Source organism: Cotesia glomerata, linkage group LG1 (genome assembly GCF_020080835.1).
Source record: "Cotesia glomerata isolate CgM1 linkage group LG1, MPM_Cglom_v2.3, whole genome shotgun sequence".
In the NCBI taxonomy this organism is placed as follows: Eukaryota; Metazoa; Arthropoda; class Insecta; order Hymenoptera; family Braconidae; genus Cotesia; species Cotesia glomerata.
The window spans coordinates 14,064,334-14,089,912 of record NC_058158.1 but is presented as its reverse complement, the minus strand read 5'-3'; the positions used below and the strand labels follow the sequence as shown (position 1 = coordinate 14,089,912).

The 25,579-nt window shown below is 32.2% G+C and overlaps 1 long non-coding RNA gene across 1 annotated transcript; it reads right to left on the bottom strand.

The window, feature by feature from the left end:
- Positions 1-6,017: 6,017 nt before the first annotated feature.
- LOC123270224 lies at positions 6,018-25,045 on the bottom strand. The gene is made up of 3 exons (XR_006510533.1): positions 25,032-25,045; positions 22,188-22,192; positions 6,018-6,077 (listed from the first exon to the last, which is right to left on the bottom strand). It is a non-coding gene; the product is annotated as an uncharacterized LOC123270224 (long non-coding RNA).
- Positions 25,046-25,579: the final 534 nt, after the last annotated feature.

Genomic DNA, 25,579 nt, shown 5'->3' with positions numbered 1-25,579 from the left:
ACGATGTTACTTCACGTATGTTTTTAATCTTAAATTGCTTATTTTAACTCAGTTAAAATAGTGTTTATTAATCTAGAAAAATAATGTAACAAGTCTAAAATTTTTCTAGGAAAAGGAGGATTTTCTTACTATACAATTACAGGAAAAAATAGATGTGAAAGGTCATTGTTTTTACAATTCCATTTTATTTTCGAAACAAAATATTTATTTACAGTATTTAAAACTAATTAAATCCATCGTTTAGGTACATAACTTTTATTATTTATATAAACAATGTTACTTATTTTACATATTTCAAACGTTGTTATTGGAAGACAAGTAAAATTGTTTGAATTAGTAAGTATTTCAAATGCTTCAAAGTGGTTATCAAATTCACAAATAACTTGAGTTGTAATGATAAATAGTTGATTGATATTATCTTTAATTATTAACTCAACAATGTAAAATTTAGGACCATTTTCTGAAGGCATCACCAATACAGATGTTTCACTAATCTTATGATTGCCTATCCAATCTACATAGTTGACAACAGTAAAGTTACTTGGACATGTTGGAAGGCTCAAACGGAACGCATGAAATTTTTTATGATTTTTCAACAAACTATTATCAATAGATCCAACTGTATAAAATGAATTTTCGTCATTTTCATACGATAAATAATAATTCAGTTTGAGTTGACTTTTTACGGCAATACTATGATTAATATTAATTCTACTTAAACAAACGCGAGCATATTTTCTAGCAGATTGATGTTTATTTTCGAAGTTCATAGAACATAAATTCCACGGTGGACCCATAGAACCATACATTCTCCGATAGTGCAAAAGGATATGGAATTTGAAGCTTAGTGGATGATTTGGAAATAATTCACAAAATAATATTAAAAATTCTGATATTATACTTTCTAAGAAAAATTCTGTACCACGGGCACAACTTTTAGACGTTGTGATATCAATGATTTTTTTTAGTAAAAGAAATAGCCTCCAATACTTATCTTCATGAGGAATACTATGTCCAATTATAAAGTTGAAATTTCGAACTAAACACAACATTTCTGCTGACGATATTATAACTTTTTTATTTTTGATTTGAGTTTCGGTGATTTCAGGAGGTCTATCTTGTTGATCATGATACATATAATTATAAGCTACTAAATGATTGTTGAGAGTATCTCGATCAAAATATTTTTTTCCAATAAATTCATGAATTAACAATCCCATGGTATACTGACATACGCCTTCTAAAAGATCGTGCATAACATCAACAGCCAAATTATCAATCACATGAAAGCTTTTAAGTTTATTGAAGTAACAAGCTTCATTTATTCCAGTCAAACTCACATTATTCATTTCAACATCTTTTTCATAAGATGCATGAGTTCGTAATAAGCAAAAGTTTTCGTGATAAATATTACTGAAGTTGTTACGATTTGTTTTGCAAAATCTGCAACAAAAATGACCGATAAAACTTTGTACAAATCCCATCATTCCATGAACAGCTAAATTATCACCTAAAATAGCAGCTAGAGCAAAGTAAACAGTAATTTCAGTATTCTCTACTAAAACTTTTATACCAGTTTCTTCGAGATACTCCAATTCATCTTTGGCATACTGTAAAATAGCATTATGTCCTAGTAATTTAGCGTCTAAGGGATTAAATAATATAAAAGTGAATATATTTTCCGCTTTTGATTGAAGTGAGGGAGGCAAACACGGAATTTGTACATACATAGCACCCACTTTAGAATTCGCTCTGTGGCTACCTATCGGATTATTCGTTCCATGATCATCTTGATAGAGAACCAGCGGTAATACATACTTATCTTTAAAAAGTGGTAAGATTTTTGTTTGCCATAAAGTACCCTGAATTATATTTTGATAAAGTTCGTTAGTTTCACCAACACTTTTTAAATAATTATCTATCAGTCGTAGTCTATTGTTTTTTTCTAACGATTTTTTTAATACTGTTCGTAACGGAATAAATTCAATTGTTACTGGAACGTGAACAAGAGTTTTAACATTGTTTTGTATTGTAATATCTTCTCTTTGTCCGATTTCTATCGTCTGAGGTGGAATATATGTCCCATACTTTTGTAAAAAGTTTAACTTTTTGTGTTCTGAATCTAAATTAATAAAAGGATTTGAAATTAATGTGAGTATTGATTGGATATTAACTACAAAATCGTATGGAGCATCAAAAAAATTCAATTTGTGAATTAAACTAGTACTGAAAATCTCTATAAGTTCAGGCTTAAATATATCATTTAAGCCTTTGACAATATCATCTACTCTACTCCGAGGCATGTCATCGTAATTAAATAATGTAGACAAAAATTTACAAATACCAAAATTGAATTGGTTTAAAATGTTATGATATAATAAGTCGAATGGAATTTCCATATTAATTTATAAGAAACGCAACTATTAAAATATGAATTATTAACTAATACAATTTAACTTTAACTCATTTTTTCAAATAATTGAATAGAATTATGTTTTTTTAAATAACGTCAGATAGTAATTAAACACAAAAAATAAAAATCAGTGTTGAAACATCAGAATTAAGACAGGATTTTACTCTACAGATGTTGATTCATCTACTTGGTGAGAATTATACGATTGTATCATATTTCTAAGGATCGTTCCTATTTTTACTTTATCAGCTATGCCGTAAACTGCTCTTTGTAAAAAAAGCCAGATATGACGGCTCAAAGTTGGATAATGAGCATCCGAAACAAAAAATATTTTAAACGTCAAATCTAAGGCCTCGATAACATTCTTACACTGATATTTAATATCGTCAACTATTACATATGAAGCTAAATTGACGTTTTTGGACCAACAATTAAAATATATGGCTGCAATTTTATCTTCTTTTTCAATGCCTCAGTTTTTTTTCTTTGCACCTCCGTCTCAATATGACCTGCCGACTATAACAATATTTAAGAATAAATTATTAGTTCACTTAAAGCAATTACAATTAATTTATTAAAATCAACTAACATTAGCGTGAACAATCAAGCTTTCTTGAATTTCAATCGGCTGAAAATTACTCAGAGCAACTTTGTCTGAACCATCCTCTTCAGCCAAATCATCCAATTTCCTTTTTTTGGATGTTTTTTCCGTAACAGTCGCTTTTAATCCCGTAATTTTAATACAGTGAGTCAATATTTTTAAAATAGCTGCATCTTCATGATCTAAAAACAATCACCATAATTAAAAATTAAATTTTTTTGTATTATATCAGAATAGAAATGGCTTACCTTCTTTCAGATTCTTAATATCGTGAAGTATATCACTAATTAAAACAGGCACCTTACTTTTATTATCGAATTTATCAATTGCTATTTGTTTGATAAAGGATTTTAATTTACTCCAATTGTCCAGAGATAAGGTCTGGTTAGAATATTCTTTCTTAAAATCAATGTTTATCTAATAGAAAATAATCTACAGTAATTAAAAATGAATTTTCTGTTATAATACAAAAAATAATTCTACTACATACCAACTCAATCCCGTGCTGGTTTCTAACACAAGGATAGTTAAAATAATTTAACACACCGGTAGCATCGTTTTCTAATAACGTTTTGCGCGCATCAATAGTATTTTCCCAATGGTACTCTACTTGTTCTCGTGGACTTACTTTGGTGTTTAACCAGTCTAACGAGTCCTCCGCTTCAGCTGTTAAAAAATGAATGAGTGCAAATATAGATACAAAGCCAAGAAAATATCAAGCAATCTAATTACCGCTAATGATTTTAGCTGGTGCTGAAGGATCAGTTTTTTGAACTGCAGTTAAAATTCCATGTAATCTCAAATTTTTTTTTTCAGTACTAAAACGCTCCCACAGTTTTCCAGATTGGTTTTCTCCTCCGTTTTTAGTTTTAGTACTTGCAATATAATAAATTTCTGGATCCTCATTGAAAGTTTCAGCTATTTCGGCAGCTAATTTTTTAAAACGAGCTGTAGTTATTCTGCAAATAAAGATGTTTAGATTACAATTTACAGATCAGATACAAATTAATTTATAAATAACAAATTTCATCCAATATTATAAGTGTAAATATAGAAGAACGTACTCAAAGTCTTCAAGTTTATCACCAAGCTTAAAATTTGATTGGAACAAAAAATTTTGAACCTCACGCTCAAGTAGTATCTTTACTACTAAATTTTGAAAATTAGGAATCAGTTGTTGATGATTATGATAGTAATTTAGTATTTTAATTCCAGGATAACCTCTGCTTAAGAATGAACCAACCTGTTCATTTGGATTGTATGGTTGAATATTTGTTTTAGATAAAACATTTAAAAAATTTGTAGGATAAAAAAGGGTCGATGGAAGAGGTGTTGAAGAATGTCCAAATGGAGAGGTATAAATGACTGTAATAACATTAAATATAATTGCTTAGTTTAGTTAAGGAAAGAAAATTAATCGAAATAAAAAATTTATCTAAAACAAGTTATTAAATAAGCTAAAAAGGATGAACAGTAAAATAAAAAAATTATTCTTGACAAAATATTTACCGTTGGCTTGGGAACTGCCAGAAGAGATGTCCATAGCATCAGTATCGTTCATTTTTTTTATTATTATTTATTAATGATTCTTTAATGGATTCCAGTACTAAATTATTTTTTATTTATTATTGTTACAATTATTTATCAATGTAATAACAACTTGTCAATCAGTCAATAGACTTTAGGTTATTGTTATGGTATAGATTGTGGATCAAAACAAAACATTGACATATAAATCGAGTAGTCTGCCATCTATTGATAAGTACGAGTATGACGAAATCAAATTGTTGTGATGAGCTGCCTACGAGCATGCGCATTAAACCGCGGAAACATTTGAATATTTGAAATTCCAAAACCATTGAAATATGAAAAAAAATTAACTACTACCACTGATTAATTATTATTATTATTATTGTAATTATTATACTTAAAATAACGATCGACATTACTACTGATGAATTTTTGGTCGTATTTGAATTATTAGAGAATCAATAAATTGAAAAGAATATTTTTAGTTAATTATAATTAATTACTTACCTTAGTATTCAATATGGAAATAAGTCAAATAATTAATAAAACATGTTATTGCGAGTGAAATAACATTGAATTTGGACATCACAAGAACTCAATTATGTTGTTGTAGGTTAGGAAAATAATTTTCGTACTATTGGATTAAAAAAATTTACTTAAATATTATAGGAACCGTTACTATAATATTATGGGAATAGTTCCCATAATTATAGGAACAGTTCCTATATATTATAGGAATAGTTCCCATAATTATAGGAATAGTTCCTATAATTATAGGAACAGTTCCAATATCATTATGAGAACTATTCCCATAATTATGGGAACCATTCCTATAATTATAGGAATTATTCCCATACTGAAGTGCCCATAAATGTGGATATCGTTCCCATAATTATTGGAACCATTCCTATAATCATAGTAACAGTTCCCAAAAATTATGGGTATCATTCCCATAATCCAAGTAATAGTTCCTAGAATCCTATAGGAAAACATTTCATTAAAATTATAGGAAAAATTCCCATATTTTTCTCTCCGTGTTGAAGTAAATCTGAGTAAAACTAAAGCTATGATTCTCGGTTCTAGTAAAAATCTGTAGTTAATGAAACCAGAGCCTTTATAGTCCATTATTAAAAATGGTGTAGAAATACCCTTTTCTGAATCGGCAAAGTGTCTGGGAATTCGTGTCACAAATACATTATCGTGGAATCTACATGTGTCAAAGGTAGTAAGCAAAATAAATTCAGCCATGTATAGCTTAAAACTTAGGAAAAACATCGACACTTTGGACGTTAGAAGGTTGATAGTTTCAGACTATCAACCATTCTACCACTCAACTATTCTACCACTCATTGATTATTGTTTTATTATCTGAACAAATGCAACTACCAAGAATAATTTGAAATTATAGCGAGCTTTAAATTCTACTTTACGTTTTATCTATAATAACCTAAAACGAGATGAACATGTCACCTTTTATAGACGTGAACTGAAATGGTTATCTATTACTAGCCGTAGAATGTATTATTTATCTACCTTTTTCTATTAATTATTGTCTGTAGGAAAACCTACTTACTTAGGAGAATTTTTATTGATGATGTAGATGCTAGACGTTTCGATCGTTTAGCTATTATGAGAAATGATGTAAACTTCAAGGTACCTAATTTTGCGACTACCCTTTATGAGGGTGCGTTTGTTGTTACTGCTATTCGGTTATAGCAGAATTTACTTAAACACAATGTAACCATCGTGGATTGACTACGGGTTCAAAGTGTAACGAACGTGGATCCAGCGTGGAATCGCGGTGGTTATTTGTTGTTTTCATCGTGGATTTAGTGTGAACGCCGTGGTTGCAGTGAAAAACTACTGGGGAAACATAGTGGAAAAATGGAACAAATCCACCATATGGTAACACCGTAGAAACGGCATAGATTACACGGTGTTTCCACGGTGATCTCAAGATTGCAAGGATTGGCTAAGATACAAGTAAAATTTTAACATTACGATTATATTTACATAATTGAAATTTCGTTTCATTTGCTTTAAATTAAAACCGATATTATATTCGAGTAAATAATAACTCTAACAAACTTACTTGACTATCGAATTTTCTATCGACCAATAGATGTAAAACTATGAATTTCACATTTTTGGAAGCACTATGATTATAAATAAATTATCCATGGTCACGTATTGAACTAACAAAACACGTTTCCGTAGGTACAGTCACGTAATAGCTGGAGTTTTCAAATTTTTTACAGTAACACAAATCAAAAATATTGTTGCTCACTAAATTAATATGATAGACTTTTTTGCTTACAACAATAATTTATCCCTTGATAAACACCTGGAATTTTTTATGACAAGTATTTGCGGTCATTTTATATCTATCATGACGCAATAATTGCATATAAATTATAGAATGTTTAAAAACGCTTAACTTTATAAAATATAATAAGGGAAGGTGGGGCAAGACGGCCCACCTAAGCCGGTTTTTATTTTTTGTGGCTTTCTACTATCAAGTGAATTTACTCTCATCCAATTTTAACTCAATTCACCGGAATTTTTCCAAAGTTCCAAAAAAAATTTTTTTTTGGAGGCAAGATGGCCCTGGACAACTGTATTCACTTTTATATTACTCATAAAAACTATTGTTAACATAATACCAATCGTTCCCCTATTGACAAGAATTTAGCCAAAGTTTAAGTGGTCTATTAAAAGAAGCTGATAACGCAAGCTCTGATGAAGATTTGGATGCGCCTTATTCGGAAACTAATGTCTGTTATGGTCCAACTGCCACTATTATTAATCAAGCATCTACACCTCGTCTGGTATATTACTCGAGTACCTCGAACGAAGAAGGTAATATTTTAAAGAATTATTAAATATAAGAATTATTAAAACTGTAATTCTAACTAGTTCTGAATATTGCCAAGAGCTGCAAGACAAGCAGAATAAAAATAACATACAGAAAACACCTGCGACCAGTAAAAATAAAGCTAAACCTAAAACTCAAAAAAAAAAATTAAAAAAAAAATGTTCAAAAATAAAAAATGATGACTGTTACTGTCTCTTCTGTAATAGACTGTATTCTGAATCAAAAGAATCATGGATTCAATATCAAAAATGTCAAAAGTGGTCTCATGATTCCTGTGCAGAAGTTGATGAATGTTACTCCGATAATTACATTTGTGAATATTGTGAGGATTAACTTAGGGGACGGACGGGCAAGACGGAGAGGGCGGGTAAAATGAATAATCGTTTTAAATCGCTGGTCGGTCGATAGAAACATTTTAGACAGCAATCTATCAATCTATTATGTAACTACACTTACCGTTATCGATAAAGCATTGGTTTTGCATACTTGTGGGAATTTTTTTTATAAATATTGAAATTTAGGAAAAAAAAAAAATTTTAAATCGTAAGTATACAGTACTTAGTTTAATGTTGTTAAGGACGATGCAGATTTGATTTTTTTTCTTCATATTCAGGACGCGGTTGATATTTTTGCGACGATTGTTTTGATTGAAATGTATTTTCCAATCAGTATTCGTTTTACGCGACCTGAGTATTCATTTTGCCCGCCCTGGTAGGGCAAAACGGATAATGTTGACTTTTTTTTTTTTTTTAATTTCGAAGAAGAATTTCTTTGTTATTATTTTTATTTTACTTTAATTATAAACTTCAATTACCCAAAAAATTATTAGCCAAAGTTAAGAATGGATATGATTGTAATATATATTTGTTATTTCATTTTCAAATTAACATATCCGTTTTGCCCGTCCTTCCCCTATAATAACTGTAAATGATATATCTAAGAATTGTTTTACGTTTTCATAGTTAATGTTTTTAATATTATAAATCCGAACAAAAACAGTTTCACTGTAAAAAAGACGCGCCAAGTCTACGTTCATAAGACTATTAGGAAAAAAAAATTTTTTTTTTTCTTTACAAAAAGATACAAAATAAAAAAATTAAAAAATCCAAGTAACCGATATGATTGTTTTTGATTTTCGGAAATTAAAAAAAATTTTATTGTAAATTTAAAAATTAAAAAAAAAATTTTAGAACATACTTGGTGTGCGTCATTGTGTATTTCAATTTTTTTAAAGTCTTAGTAAATAGATTTTACGAATTTCATTAAAAGTAAAATATTTTGCAACCACGCACACTAAATCTTTTTGTAAAGAAAAAAAAAAATTTTTTTTTCCTAATAGTCTTATGAACGTGGACTTGGCACGTCTTTTTTACAGTGAAACTGTTTTTGTTCGGATTTTAGTATTTTTTGTAATTATAATGAAAATTTACAATTGGTACCAACTTAAATCTCGTGTTGACTGCATTTTTTACTGCAAACTATCCCCTTGAAGCTACAGTTTATGTAGATGTAATTCCAGTGCACCCTGGCGGCCGTAAATGTAAGCTGTGAATTACTTTTTTTAACTGTAGTTGCTTATCTATAGGAGGATTACTACACATTTTTATTTTATCTAGTCTGTGGCGCTGACCTTTCTCCATAAAAAAAAAGTCAGGATCGAAATTTGTGAGCGAGCTATAGTATGTGCTGATAAAATTTAATAATTTCAAGTAAATAAATTGTTATAAGTGAATATAATTAATTAATACGGTGAAATAAATTATGAATTACTGTTATGATAAACAAATTGGGTAAAAAAAGTACCGTAGAATTAAATAAAATTTCGCAGCCTCAGAAAACCGTTCTGCTTACAGTAAACATAGTCGGTAGTCTGGCGCTCCGTTTACAACGGATTTGAACGGAACTTGGCGCCAGATTCTACCGAATCTGTGAATATATTGTTCCTAATCTATATACAGAGTGTCCCAGAAGTATCGGACGCCATTGTAGCATCTGATAAACAAAATAATTCTGAGACGAAAAGTCCTTAGCCATTTTTTAATCAGACGCATAGATAATTAATTATTACTTAAAATAACGTCCTTTTATGCGTTAGAGAGAGAGCACTAGTGTCAAGTCAAGTGCGTTCCAACGAAGATGCTTGCACGTGTGAATGTGTAAGTAAATATGTGTGACTACGTTAGCTATAGAAACTAGTTAGTCATACAGTTAGTTGTGTCTTTGTTTGGCACATATTTTACTGGACACTGGCGCTCTCTCTCTAACAAATAAAGAGACGTTATTTTTAATTAATAATTAATTATCTATGCGGTTAATTGAAAAATGGCTAAGGACTTTTCGTCTCAGAATTATTTTTTTCATCAAATGCTACAATGGCGTCCGTGACTTTTGGGACACCCTGTATATAAAAGAGGATGTTTGTATATGTGACATCGATAAACTCGGAAACTATTTGACCGATCATTATGAAAATTGGTAAAGTTATGTATTTTTTTACGGAGAAGGTTTATATGCTATGCCTATTGATGTAACTCGCCACCAGGCGGCGCTGTCAAATATCGACTTCCGCCCCGTTCAACCGGTTGTCATAAAAATTGGTACGACCATGAATATTTCGACGGAGAAAACGAATATTCTATGCCCATTGATGTAACTCACCACCAGGTGGTGCTGTCAAGTATCGACTTCCGCCCCGTTCAACCGATTGTCATAAAAATTGGTATGACCATGTATTTTTCCACGGAGAAAGTAAATATGATATCCATGTCATGAAATATTACCATCAGATAGCGCTTCAATGCATTAAGTTCTATAGCGATCAACTGATTGAAAGTTTATATGCGTCAATGAAGGCAATAAAATGTTTTCTCATTAAATTCAGTGAGTTATTTTACAACTTATTATAAATAAAAAAATAAGAGATATAACTAATCTTCATTTGTAAACAAAACATAATTTATTTAAAAAACAAATGAGCTCACTTCAAATATATCATTTGTTATTTAACATCAATATTTGTCTGTCAAAACTAAAAATAATTTTTTTTTAAACCTGAACAAGATTTGCTGGAGTAATTTCAAATATAATTGGCTTCAGAACATCCGAGAACACGAATTATTTTATGTTTACCATCCAGAAAAATAATGTAAACTACTTGATGATTTTGAAGGAGTATTCTGAGCTGTTCATTCTAAACTTTTATGAACAACGAGTAGAATATAAGTGAATTCGATATATTATAAAGTCATAATTATAACTATAGAAAATACAAATTTGCAATCAATAACAACAATTTAAAATTGATTATCTCTTATCTCTTATCTCGGCGAAGCGGGCTGGGTTCGCTAGTGTTATATAATAATAATTGTCCTGTTGGTTAATGTAACAAATTATTTGAATTCATTACGAATTATAAATTAATGAAATAACTTATATTAATAATTGTTATTTTTCTATTAAATAAAAAATTTGTTATTGTTATTTACAATTTTTTCGAATGGTCTATTTTGCCCTAAATCTATAAAATAAGCTAAAAAATATGATTTTTACTTTATTAATCATGATTAGGTTATGAAATTATAAGATAACTTCTTTTTTAGAACTTTTTAGTGGCTCATTTTGCCTTTATTTTCACGCGTAGGGCTAAAAATGCATCAATAACCCGAATTTGTGGTGATTAAAAAAAAGTTAGAAAAATAAATTTTTGGTCAATTTTTGAAGTGGGCCTTCTTACCCCAGGTGGGCCGTCTTGCCCCACCCTCCCCTATAAATTGTGTGACATATTTTCACAACTTTAAGAAATAAATTAGTACTAGAGTTTTTTCCTTATAAATATTTAGGTACAATCAAATTTAAGGAAAACTTAAAATAATAGGGTATTGATTTAATTTCTTGACATAAATAGTTACACGATATATAAAGCAACAGATTACAGAGTTAATTAAATTGTCTGAATATTTGTTATAACTATTTTTAAAGAAAAGACTGACCTATGTATTATATCCAATCGGTAGATTATGTAATGAATCTTCTGAAATGCACTGTCCATGGAAGCATATTTTATTATAGGCACATTGAGTACCTTCAGCAGGTTCAATCCATTCCCTTAACTTACCATTTTACAGTATACTCGGTTACAACTCATCTCAAAATTAAATTTCGGCTTCCATATTCCATTAACATCACATTGTTCATGTATATTCATTAGCTTTCCCGGCAAAAATCGAAGCAAAGGTTTGCGTTTTGGAGAAAATTCTTGTTTCAAGCAAGTTGAAGCTTCACTCCTACAATAAAATTACATTACAGTCTTCTCTTACGTAACAAACAAGAAAAATTTAGGAAGAAAAGTAAGTAAAATTAAAGGATCAAACGAGCCCGCTGAAGGCGGGCGAAGTTCGATCAGAATTATATAATGTCTCGTTCGAGAGGATTACAAACACGTAGTACCGCTGTTCGTACTGCGATGTCACCACAAATTCAGAGTATGTAAAAGAAAAAAAGAGCCATCTGGTGGTCCTCTATGGACTACGCTCTCCCTTCCACGCTCATATTTTTAGAGAATATCCTGTAAAAATAATAAAAAACCAACAAAAGAATAATAGTATATTAGTCAACAAAAAACAGGTGGGATTGGATCAACGGGTGGGAGGTAATCCTCTCGAACGAGACATTATATAATTCTGATCGAACTTCGCCCGGCGGGCTCGTTTGATCCTTTAATTATATAATGTCTCGTTCTCGGGATTACAAACACGTAGATGTTTAGAGTGTAATTAGTCATGTGATGTTTTTTATTATTTTTTAGAAATTACATCTATCATTTCTTTAAGAAAACAGTTTCAGCAAAATTGTTTTCAGTGTGTTGTAGTGGTCTATTATAAAATTTGGCAAAAACTTCTGATGATTTTGACCATCCAGCCCTTGATTTAATTACGTTAACATCTACTCCTTTTCTAAATGCCGATGAAGTCGAAGCATGTCTTATGCTGTAAGCGGTGAACTCTTAGCTTACTCCGCTGTCATAATACAAATTTTATCCACCTGCTGATGGTCTGTGACGATGCCTCCTTGTGAGGCTTCTTCCAGGTTATTAGCAATTTTTCACAGTTCTTTCTTAGATTCTTTGTTAACTCTATATATTTAAGTACGTGACTAGCAATGCAAAGTTTTGGCTTTTCTTTGAATAAAGGTAAATTCAATATTGGTTGCTTCACGCCTTTTTTTGAAGATTTAATTTTATCACTTATTTCTACTTCTAGACCCTTCTTTGTTCTCTTAATATCCTTCAATCGTATGACAGCCAATGTTTGAAGTCTATGTCCTGTTCCTAAAGCGAGTAGCGTAACCAGTTTCCTCGTTAAATCTTGCAATTTTAGTGACTCAATTGGATCCCACTTTTCAAGATAATCCAATATGATATTAGGGTCCCATGTTCTGTCATATCTGGGTCTTAAAGGTCGTTTCTTGTAGACTCCTTTAAAAAATCTGTTAAGCAATGAACTCGACGACAAATTTGTTCTCGCAATCAAAGATATGGCAGCCCTCATTGAATTTAGGGTGCCATAAGATGCTCCTAGCTCAAATCTCATAGATAAAAATTCTAGTAAATTAGTTTCTGATACCTCGTATAGATCAAGTTCTTTTTTGATACAAAAATGCCACTATAATTTTATAGGATTCGAATATTGCTTTAAAGTGCTTTTCTGCTAGAGATGACAACATTATTTCAGCAGTTTGAAGTGAGAGCTCTCTCCTCGTGAACGCTGTCCTGATAATCTGCCTGCAATCAGGGACAGCTTGCGAGACAAGGGATGGTGTTGTGTCCTACAAGGAGACAAAAGCAAATGTTTATTAGGTTTAAACACAATCGGTTTATCTATCAACAAAGATTCGAAAATAGGAAACCAAGGTTGGGTTGTCCAGAATGGGATAACCACAATGCCTTCTGCTCTTTCTGCGATAATTTTTTGTAATACCTTAGGTATTAAGGCAAATGGCGGAAATCCGTAAAAGAAATTACCACTCCAGTTAATCGTGAAAGCGTCTACATAGGATTCTTCTGGATACTTGATTGCCGGACAAGCTGCTATGAGATTCCCGATAAATTGAGCTAATTCTCTAACCCTACATTCTTTCTTTTTGTTTAATTGTTCAATCATTTTTAAAATCTTTTGTCGTTTTACTTCTGATAATTCTAATTTCAACCGTTCTGAATTCACACAAAAACCTAAAAATTGGCACTGTCTACTTGGCTTTAAAACACTTTTTCTCCGATTTATAATAAAACCCAGGGATTCTAGTAATTTAATTTTCATTGTTATATTTTTCTCGCTTGAAGAGATATTAGGCCCAATACATAGTATGTCGTCCAAGTATGCTACTGATAAGTGACCGCGTTTACGTAAAAAATTTAAATCGCGTATTTGAATTAATGGTAAATAAAAAAATAATTAAGAAATTAAAGGAATACTTAAGTCTTTGTTGAAACCGAGCAAAAATAAAAGTAAAAAAAGTTGATAATATGTTTAATACGTACGATACCATAGTGACTGCAAGGTCATAGGATTCGACCGGGATCTTATTATTCATGTAATACAACCAATCTGTTGTCAGAGAGCAGAATCATGATTAAATACATACGTACGTAGTCCTTTGAAATCTGAGAGTTTCAAATGAGCTTTAAATTAGTTCACGTAAGGTAGAACTTCTGGATCCTAAAAAGATATTGGCTTGTTTGAAATCAAATGTTGCAATACGTTTTTATTTATAACGTCAAATATATGAATACCTCTGCAAAAACAATACGAGCAATGTTCAATCTAATTTTTGGATTAACTAAATTGCGGTATCTTATATCAACTCCGTTCCAAAATGCTAATAAATATATAATTTTGTCCTGTAGAGTTTGTGCATGCATAAATGAATTCATACTGTAATCGATGATTACTATGATTTCTGTATAAATAGTCTCTGAGACAGTTATTTCTCGGTAATGTGCCCGTTTTGATGTAAGCGCTTCTTTTAGTTGTACTAAATCAGAAAATTAAACACAAAAAATAGTTATCAAAGTATATTAATTAAATTATAGATGGTTATTATTAAAATTAACAGAAATTTTTTCACTTTGTACTCACAAGAAGGCATTTTTTTCTGAAATTGTGGTATCTCATTAATAATATGATATATCTGATGTATCTCATTAATAATATGATACATCCATGATCATCGGATTCATGATCAGGTGATGTGTTCAGTGATCTTTGATGTCTTCTCGCATGATCTATTAAATGGGGTGGTACTGGTTGGATGTTTTGATTACCAATGAAACCTTTCTGGTATAAGACATAATGCAACAAATTAAATTTAGTCTTGGTCAAAATTTAAAAATTAAACGAACCATGAAATTAACGTACAACAGAATGTTTTCCATAAGGAGTCTCATTAACAACAACGGTAGCAGCGTTTTTTATATTCTCGTAAAGTGTAAGATTTTTAGTTGACTGAAAAGTGACACATATAAATCTCTTTGTTTGTAGATATTTGTTAACTATACTTACATCTATTTGGCAATCATAAATGAGATTATCTTTCCAACGTGAAAGTTGTAAGAAACATACAGGCATATATACGCTGGCCAAAGTACCGTCCGTAGCATCCAACCATATTCTTAAATCATCTCCGAAAGGTTTTTGCATCAAAACTGAATTAACATTTCGTCGATTTCGAGATTTTGTAATAGAAATTGGCACGACATCATAATTAGGTATTGGAATAGTACACCGGTAATTGTTTTACTATTCTTCTAAATTAGATTCTTTGTTTGTCAATCAATAATTACCGTCAGTAGCACTTTTAACAGAAAATATCTTGTGAAGGTCTTCAGGTGTCATCGCATGATGAAGCTGTAACATTACCAATTTTTTAGTATATGACTTCATTACGCGATTTTTTCATACATGTTTGACGATGTTTACCAAAAAATGTTCAAAAACTATTTGTTTGAGTAATAATTCTTCATCAATGAACACTTACACATACAATTATAATTTATTGATTATGCGTCTTCTATACGAATCTGTTTCAAGTCGATGACGTCAAATCATTAGGGTAATACCAAAGGATCTATCAAATTTATAAAATTATATAAAAATATTTCATGTCTTATGTCAGTAGTTTATTCATCATAAGGTAATATTTATTGAATAATATTTATGGTCAAAATTATAATTAATGACTTTTTTTGAAAAATTATGATTTATTTGGTGACACATAAAAAACTACACAAAAAAATTTACTGAAGATTACTTCAGTATAGTTGTTATTAGTGCATAGTCTATATTGACACAATTTTTTAACACAGAGAGGGCCTTCAGTAGCATCAAGGAGTGAAATTCGTTTTGTTTTTTTTCTTTTTTGTTGAGCACACCAATTACGTGCAAATCGAAGTATCTTCGACAGTGGTGGATTCCCGACTAGAAATTTCAGTGAGGCAGTGATTTGGTGCAAGTAAGGCATACCGAATTCCAAACTTGCGGTAAGTGAGGCATCCAAACCAGGCCGAAGTTTGAGATGTAACGCAGTTGCAAAGCTCAGCCTAACTTGGCTTGCTGATTAGGCTGCAGTTTGGAAACCACACTTGCTGGTGATTATCTAAACCTCATTCGGTCCGAATTTGGCTACCTAAGTAGGCAGCATTTCGGAAACCAAATTCGCAAGGAAGAATCCAAATTTAATTCTTTCTTGGTTTTTAGCTTTTTTATTATCAAGCGAAAATTAATAATAACAAATGCTTATTTTTTTATCTACTTTTACTATTTTAAGTATAAATATGGAATTTAGGACCAAATTTTTCAAATATTTCATGAATAAAAAAAACAAATTTTTTTTTGCTTTTATTTAATATTATTTTTTATTATTTAATTTTAGTTTTTCGGTAATTTTTTTTTTTATTTTTTGGAGGGTTTTTTTATGTGAAGAAGTTTTTTTTGATCGGTAGATTTAATAAGTCAAGGGGGAAGGAGATGATGTAGGAGTTAGATACATTTGTCACACATAATAACACTTAACTTTACTTCACACTCGCTTTAATAGTAATTATTAATTATTAAAAATCGTACATGTCGAACGCAAGACTCGAACACCGTCCCCGACGCACGAGAGCCCTATACCATACCGCGATGCCTCGCCGATGATAAGCGACTTCGTGCCTCAAGATACTTATAAGCACGACCAATGTTCAGCTTGCCTAATTTAAAACTAATAAGATTCGAATTGGGGTAGCCTAAGTTCGGAAAGCCAAGTTCGCTCCAAACTGGCAAAACTCAGGTTATCGTTACTTGAACCCAGTTCAGCATTCCCATAATATATCAGACTTAAGGAATCCATGAGACTTTCCTAGTTACGTCCAAGTTTGGCAAGCCGAACTTCAGCAATTATTTATGGTTACCGTTATTACAAATCAGTCCGGCATATCCATTATATGCCGAACTTCGGCAATGCCACACAGTTTCAGGATCACAACCAAATTTGGAATATTTTCGGCATGCCAATTTTCGTTCTACCTACCTTGGTTTTTATGAGGTGCAACTTAGGCAGGCCTAAGGCAAATCAAACTTGTCCCTCACTAATTCTTCGGCATTCCTCACAACAATTTCTAGTCGGGAGTTTGACATACTATTAGTAAGTCTGACTTGCATGAAGTCATGGTTACCGAAGGTTTACCGAAGTTTGGTTCACCAAACTTGGGCATAGCTTGAAAAACCTACGGCAGTTCGAAATTTGACATACTATTGGTATGCCTGACTTGCATGAAATCACAGTTACCGAAGATTTGCCAAAGTTTGGTTTGCCGAATTTGGGTGTAGCTTGGAAAACCTACGGCAGAACGAAGTTTGACAAACTATTGGAATGCCTGACTTGCATAAAATCACGGTTATCGAAGATTTGCCGAAGTTTAGTTTGCCAAACTTGATCGTAGCTTGGAAAACCAACGGCACTCCAAAGTTTGACATACTATTGGTATGCCTGACTTGCATGAAATCACAGTTACCAAAGATTTTCGAAGTTCGGTTTACCGAATTTGGGCGTAGTTTGGAAAAACTACGGCAGTGCCGAACTTTGCCTTACCTATAATAAAATTAATAAGGCGTGAATTAGGCATGCCAAAGTTCGGAAAGCCAAACTTGCCCCGAATTGATTGTTCGGCAATGCCTCACGAAATTTCTAGTCGGGTTTATTTACAAACATACTAAGCTGCAGAGTAGCATTTATTAATTTCCCTGACAAAGATCTAAAGAACGGTTTATTCTGATGAGCGGGATGATTGACTCGATAGACTCCCAATCTTTCTCTAAAAGTCATAAGTTCAAATATGTTGGTTACGGTTGATTTTAGATTTATGAAGATAGAACAAAATTTAACTGAAAAAATATCGATTTACTTTAGTGAACAGCTTGACCAAGCCAATGATTCAGTCGTAAATTTTTTGAAAGGAGCGATAATGTCATCTTAGGAAGCATATATTGCTTGTATGAGCTTGCTTCGAGCGTATCGAGCTTGCTTCATATGAGCTCGAAGAGCTTAAAAACGTAATAAGTGCAAATTTGATGGCTTAAGTATGGAATCAGCGGGAAGTTGCTGGGATGGCCTTAAGGGTCAACCGTTTTCCTAATTTTTAACTTCCCGCTAAGAAAATCGAAGATTTAAAAAAATCAGGAAGTTATTGGTTTTACCCCGTTTTGAAAAAATCGAGTTTTCATCAGATCTCGACGTTTTAAGGTCTCAGGAAGCTTCCCTGACTATCCCCTCGATGATGTCCGTACGTGTGTGTGTGTGTGTGTGTGTGTGTGTGTGTGTGTGTGTGTACGGCCGTATGTAAAGCTCTCATAACTTTTGAACGGCTTGACCGATTTCATCGCGGTTTGCGCCATGCGAGAGCTTGACTGCACTTAGATTTTTCATAAAGTTTGGATCGATTCGGACCAATAGATTTTGAGAAATCGCAAAAAAACTACAAAAAAAATTTTTTTCAAAAGTGGTTTTTTTTAATAACTTTTAAATGGCTTTACTGATCAATTCCAAAAACTAATCAGCTCTTAACATCAAAAAACCACGTCGATCGCTGCCAGTCCGGTCAAAATCGGTTGATTCGTTCGTGAGTTATCGTTGACGAAAGAAAACCGAAAAAAGTGTTTTTTCGGAATTACTCCGAAATTTTTTGCTCTATCAATTTAAAAAACTGCGTCGAATGCCACCAACTGCGTGAAAATTGGTTCATTCATTCAAAAGTTATTGTGATTTGAAAATTCAAAAAATAGTGTTTTATCAAACTTATATTAAACTTTTGAGCTCGAAGAGCTCAAAAGCATACAAAAGCTATTTTTTTGAGCTCAGAGAGCTCAAAATAATACACAAATTGTATTTATGAGCTCGAAGAGCTAAAAAACGTCATAAGTGCAATTTCAAGCGTTTAGGTATAGAATTGGCGAGAAATTGCAGGAATGGCCTTCAGGGTCAACGGTTTTCCTAATTTTTTTTGTCAACGATAACTCACGAAAGAATCAACCTATTTTGACCGACCTGGTGGTGATCGACGTGGTTTTTTGATGTTAAGAGCTGATTAGTTTTTGAAAACGATCAGTAGAGCCGTTTAAAAATTATTCTTAAAAAACCACATTTGAAAAAAATTTTTTTCATAGTTTTTTTTTTAAATTTCTCGAAATCTACCGTTCCAAGTCGGTCCAAATTGTATTGAAAATCTAAATTTGGTCAAGCCGTTTCGAATGGCGCTAAATACACACACACACACACACACACACACACACACACACACACACACACACACACACACACACACACACACACACACACCATCGTAAAAATCGTCAAGGAAGCTTTCTAGGACCTCAAAACGTCGGGATCCGATGTAAACTCGATTTTCAAAAAATGAGTTAAAACCAATAGCTTCCTGATTTTCGAAAATTTTTAATTTTCTTAGCAGGAAGTTTTAAAACGCATTTTGTCATATAAATTTGCCAGAAACAAAATTTTCATTATTCTCTCAATTTAGATAAATTATAATTAGTGATCGGTTTCATGAAAGTAAAACTTTTGGCCTTGATTCCACTTCTAAAATGATAAGAAATCGATATGATTACTATTTACCGAAGTCATTCTTAAGAACATGAATAAGTTTTTTAAATCTATGAAAGTAATAACTAGAGCATTCCTGGAGACATTACTGTTACCTTGACAGACAATTTAGATAGACATTCAGAAAGTTCGTCATGGTAGAAAGTTATTTACATGGGGTTATCGTCCTGGCTTTGTTGTATGTCGCCTCCCACATATGTAGTCGGGTTGTCACTCCGAAGACTTAAACGTATCGAACCTTCTGTGGATTCATCAGAGGAGTAGAGACAGTGAAGAAGATACCGAGTGTGGATGTCTCTTGTCTTTTCTATTCGTATAATTTTGTTTTCATTTTTTATTCTCTTGAAGTGGAACCTCCCTGCTAGGGTTTACCCTATATCCTTTACTGGCTTACCTGCATTCCTGCATACAATTATGTATTCTGTACTTAACCATTTCAAGTGTAGCTTTCTTGCATACAATGATTAAGATATTCTTCAACGAATATAATAGTAAACATATAGAATTTCGAGTATTTTTAAAATCAACTATGGGTTAGTACGTAAATCATTTACGTTATGCAACTTATTCTATGAACATAAAATTATCGCTAAATTTGTTTAAGACACTATTTATTTTGATTATTAATATGAAGAAAACACTGCAGTAACGAATTTCAATAACAGTCCACCTGCAGTATTAGATAATTAATGCAAAATAGGGGAAATTTATTTGAAATTTAACCAATGAGGTTCTGTGTAGTTTGGAACGTATAGTCGAATCCCGTTTGCAGATACCAAACTGGAATGAAACAGAGATGGAGGCCACATTAATAAAACATTAAGGTTTTGTAGAGTATGTATCGATGTAGTGTTTATATTATCTTCTTTGATGTCGACATGTGAATTGGACAGATTTGTTATTCAGAGTACGTACATAAAAGTGCTTGAAGTCTTGCTTCGCTCCGTTTGTGGACAGAAGAGTTCTTGGATACCTCGTGTTGAGAACAGAGCCAGTCAGCTATACTATGCACGATAAACAGACGTGGACGAACGTTTTCAAGTTCAGCATCCCGTTCTCTGCAATCGTCTGCCACTCACTCCCATCAAGACAACCTTCTTCCACCTTGCTTACAAAAGAAAAAAGTGCTACCCTAGCATCGCGACTTCCTTATTTTAACAACATCTATAGATAATCTTTTAGGGCTTTTTAAGATTAAACTAAATAGTTAAATTATAATATATGATAGTTTAAGGTATGACGTGATAGTCAGGTAAAAAAACATAGTTGTGTGAAAACTACATTGAAGTAAATTTATTTCCGGAATATGAATAGCAACAGCAGAAATAGTGAGATTGTGAAAAAAAAGTAAGAAACGATGGAAGAATGCAGCAAAGATAAGATCGTAAATTTGCTGCAGCAGCTTCGGCGTCAAGATCGACACGACAGTTACGCTAACGACCGGTAAATTCTAAACGAGTCAAGATAAATTAGTAATAATATTTATGGAATTACTAAAGTCGACACTCATGACGTAAATATTGCATTACTGATAGAATTCGTATACTATAAAACCCATCTTGATATGTAGCTTTACTAACACTGCTCGTTTTTGATTTTTCTGCTTTTTTAACTTCCCGCTAAGAAAATTGAAAATTTTCAAAAATCGGGAAGTTATTGTTTTTACCCCGTTTTTCGAAAATCGAGTTTTCATCAGATCTCGACGTTTTGAGGTCCTAGGAAGCTATTCCCCTTGACTATTCCTGCGATAGTGTCTGTATGTCTGTATGTCTGTATATATGTATGTATGTATGTGTGTGTGTGTGTGTTTTTTTTTTTTTTTTTTTTTTTTTCCCTTAGGGGGGGGGAATCCTTTTTACGGATTCTAGGCGTAGCTATTTGGCCTGGATATGTGGCGACTCGACGCAGCGTCATACTAAAACTCGACGCTAACGCCCCTACCCACTAAACCCTAAACCCCTTTCCTCTTTCCTCTAATCCCTCATGGAAACCACCGTTAGGCATTACTTCGTGGGGGGAGGATATAGCGACTGCTCTTCCTTCTGGTAACTAGGTGTTATTTTACCTTTCTTCTAGTTGTTGTCATTTGCTCTTTTTCTTTCGATGGAACGCAAGTCTATCAGGACTTCTGTTGCAAACGTGTTTGCGGCGTTCCAGGCAGCCTCTGATGACAGCATTGCTTCTACTATTGTCTCTGGTTGGATTTTCTTCTTCAGGATCATCTCCAGCTCATCGCGCTGTGGGTAAAATCGTGGGCACTCAAAGAAAACGTGCTCCGCGTCTTCATTGATTCCTGGGCAGGACGGGCACTCCGGTGAATCATCATGCTTGAAGCGGTGAAGATACGTCCGAAAACATCCATGTCCTGACAACATCTGCATCAGATAGTAATTGACCTCGCCATGACTCCGGTTTATCCAAACGTCGATTTTCGGTATGAGACGGTGTGTCCATCTTCCTGTTGTCGCGGCGTCCCACTGCGATTGCCATCGTGCGATGCTGTTCTGCCGTTCTTCAGCTCTGAGTTCCTCGGCACTTAGTGTGGTTGACCTCTTTCGTTGGTAAAGGTTCCGTCTTTCCTCAGCTAGAACTCTAAGCGGCAGAGTTCCGGAAATGACACACACTGCTACTTCTAATATCGTGCGGAATGCACTGGCTAGTCTTACAGCACTCAGTCGATATACTGGTCCAGCTTTTCTCCATGATTCTTGCAACTTCAGCGCGTCTGCCCAAATGGATATTCCATATATGAGCACCGATGTGACAACTGATGATAGTAGTAGTCTCCTGCTCTGCTTTGGCCCTCCGACGTTCGGCATCAGTCGTGCGAGACTAGCCCTCACTACTGACGCTTTGGCACTGACGTGTTCCACTTGCTGTTTAAAGTTTAGACGGGCATCAAGTATCACTCCCAAATATCGGATGTAACGTTGTGATGTGATTTCTTGTTCGCCGACTTTCAGCTTGATGGTCTCTAACACTTTTCTGCTGGATATAAGCACTGCCTCAGTTTTGTGTGTAGCCAGATGTGTGTGTGTGTGTGTGTGTGTGTGTGTGTGTGTGTGTGTGTGTGTGTGTGTGTGTGTGTGTGTGTGTGTGTGTGTGTGTGTGTGTGTGTGTGTGTGTGTGTGTGTGTGTGTGTGTGTGTGTGTGTGTGTGTGTGTGTGTGTATATGTAAACCTCTCATAACTTTTGAACGGCTTGACCGATTTGATCGCGATTGGTGCCATTTGAAAGGGTTTGACTAAACTTATATTTTGAATACAACTTGAACCGATTCAGCTAAATTTTGAGAAATGTTAAAAAAACTGCGAAAAAAAACTTTTTCAAATATGGTTTTTTTTTAATAACTTTCAAACGGCTTAACCGATCAATTTCAAAAACTAATCAGCTCTCAACATCGAAAAACCACGTCGATCGCCACCAAGCTGGTCAAAATCGGTTGACTCGTTCGTGAGTTATCGTTGACAAAAGAAATCGAAAAAAAGTGTTTTTTTCGAATTACACCGAAATTTCCGATCTGATCAATTTGTGTTTGAAAATATCATAGAATTTGAAAAACTGCGTCGAATGCCGCCAACCGCGTGAAGTTATTGCGGTTTGAAAATTCAAAAAATAGTATTTTATTAAACTGCTATCAGACTTTTGAGCTCGAAGAGCTCACAACTACACGAAAATTATATTTTTGACCTTGAAGAGCTCAAAAAAATAATAAGTGCAATTTTGAGTGCTTAATTACAAAAGTAGCGGTAAGTTGCAGGGATGGTCTTCAGGGTCAACCGTTTTCCTAATTTTTTTTTTTTTTTTTTTTTTTAAGTATGTGAATAAAAATATTCTACGAATACAAGAATATTTCAATTCCTACTTATCCTTACATATGATAAATTTGAATTATTTTTTTATTGATGCTTTTAATTTTTGTCATTCCGTAAAAACTTCACTGTAAAAAATTTTTATCAAATTTTACTATGAGAGCATGATATCCCTGCACAATAATGAAACTAGTCAGAATCTCACCAGTTTCTCATAGTAAATGGATTCGCTTTAGCCGCATATTCGTTTACTACAATACAACGCGATACAATGCTCCCTTAGTAAACTTTAATATCAATTTGTTACAGTCTCTTAATTCTTTTAACTGAAGTAGGATTTTAATATTCCAACGGAATTCTTTAAAAATTTTTGTGAACAAGTTCACCATAAAAGAAAATTAAGGTATACGGAAATCGACTTTTCCAATTTTATTCGCAAGCTAAAAATGATATTTATATTGAATAACTAAAAAAAATCCGAATTTTTCCAATAATCCGGGTATCTGATAATAAATAACAAATTTCGCTATTTTTTTTAATCATCTTCCATTAAAAACAAATAAAACTTACTTTCCACCCGAGTATTTTTTTTTCAAAAGCGATATCAAAGCAAAAGAATATGTACATCATTATTAATTAAGTAATTTATTGTTGTTTTTCACTATTATCGTATTTTCTTCATATTCAATGATGATCAAAAAACATTAATAATCACAAAACTATCTCGAGTAATGTAGAGTAAAAAGTGAAAATTCTAATTCTTTTTGAGTATTAATACAGCTTTATCCTAATAAAATTTTTTCTGTTACCTATTTAAAATCAGTAATAAATATATTAAAAATATATAAAGTGATAGAGAATGGCTTCTTTGTAAAATTAACCATCTTACTTTTGTATTTCTATTTTTCATTTTTGATCTTCCGGTATTGAAAAAAACAATTGACAAAAGTAAAAGAATAAAAGTTAAAATCTTGAAAATCAAAACTACTGTGGTAATGTACCCAGTACTTTACACAATCTACCACAAAAAATAAGACTAGTACTTGAACAGATTGATGTGAGCAGTATTGTTAGATATTTCTGGTATTAAATGTAAGTTATATCCATATTTTGATACTATTTAATGCCTTAGCAATTAATTTAAAAAAGCTTTTTTAAACTGTAAATTTAAATAATTATATCACTAAAAGTATTGTTTCAGAAATGACTGAGATATGCTAATTTACCCCTAAAAATTATACTAAACAATTAGTGAAAGGTTTATAAAATCAATAATTTTTTAGATAATCATAAATTAAATAGTTAATTAAATCGTGAGCAAGTTAATTCAGTGCTTATTTGTTAAAAAATTCTTTTTTATTTATAATCTTAAATTACTAATTTTACTCCAACAGCTGAATGAGTTACTAACTAGGTTTTTCAGTACACTATGCAATTTCATCTCTTCTTGTATTATATTAAACAATATAATTAAGCAAAGTAATAATTTATTCAATGATTCAAAGATTTAAAGATTCAATGATTCAATTTTATTCAATGATTCAATGATTCGAAGAGAAAAATTCTTGAATCGAGAAAATAATTTTGAAGAGTTTCATAGTCTTGGATCAAGACAAAAAATTCTTAAATCAAGTGAAATATCCTTTGAACAAGAAAAATTTCTTAGTTTACAAATTTTTCTACTCAAATCAAAAACATGAAATTTTTCAAAACTATTTACTTGATCCAAGAAATTTTTTTTTTTCTGTGCAATATTGTTATTCTTTACAAGTAGTCATATTTTATTCTCTTAAATGTTCAACGTGTAAACAACTTTATTGTAACATTTGTACTATCATAGAAACAGAAGTTTAAATTATATAAAATTGAAACATTATAAAAATGGCATTTTATGACAGCACTTAAACAGCTTTATCATATTTGATCAGTGACATTATTATTTATTGGCACTCTACTGTAATGACTTGCATTATTGATTTTTCGACCACTTCTAACTTGATTTTGTTAGGTCATGCTTTAGTGATTATGATTACACATCTTCGAGTGTAAGTTTTGATAAGGAAAATAAGAAACGACCCCCCAAGATTGTCATGGAGTATTATATACACTTCTACAGTGTTAAGATACCGGTGTTAAATCAGTGTTAAAACGAAGTAAATGCTAGGTAATTCAACCCTGTTCAGTCTGTAAATATTAAA